Here is a 515-nt window from a genome sequence, read left to right as displayed (position 1 = left end):
TCTCCCGCGTGGGAGGCGAGAATTCTACCACTGAACCACCAATGCTACCGTCTCCACTGTGTCTCTAACTATGCATACCACCTGCCACACTTCTTACCCGTACGTCAATGCATTTTAGCAATGCTGTACTTCAAAAACAGAAAAGGAAAAAAAAAAAAAAAAAAAATGCGGAGACCAGTGCTTTGTCTAGGACATTCACATAAGCCCCAACCCTGCTACTTGTATTTCTCCTGCCTTCAACAAAACCTCCTTCTACACACGTGTGGGGAACGGGACACCTGAGCAGCTCTCCTTCAAAGAGCAACTGTCTCCATTTTGACTGAGCCTGTATTTCCTAATCTTATTGCTCTGTACAGAGCTGGGTACGACTCAAGTTTATCCTTTAATTGGCCTCTTAGGTGCTGGTGATAGTCCTGTACCCTACACCTGCTGCTCTTTAATGTGAGCAGGTGGACAGGACAGAAGAGCTAATGCTCCGCGTCGCGCCGCCAGCTGGGATGGAGCCTCGAGACTGA

This window comes from Octodon degus, unplaced genomic scaffold (genome assembly GCF_000260255.1).
Source record: "Octodon degus isolate 3935 unplaced genomic scaffold, OctDeg1.0 scaffold00048, whole genome shotgun sequence".
In the NCBI taxonomy this organism is placed as follows: domain Eukaryota; kingdom Metazoa; phylum Chordata; class Mammalia; order Rodentia; family Octodontidae; genus Octodon; species Octodon degus.
The sequence above is the reverse complement of the archived record's forward strand: the minus strand, read 5'-3'. Positions refer to the sequence as shown.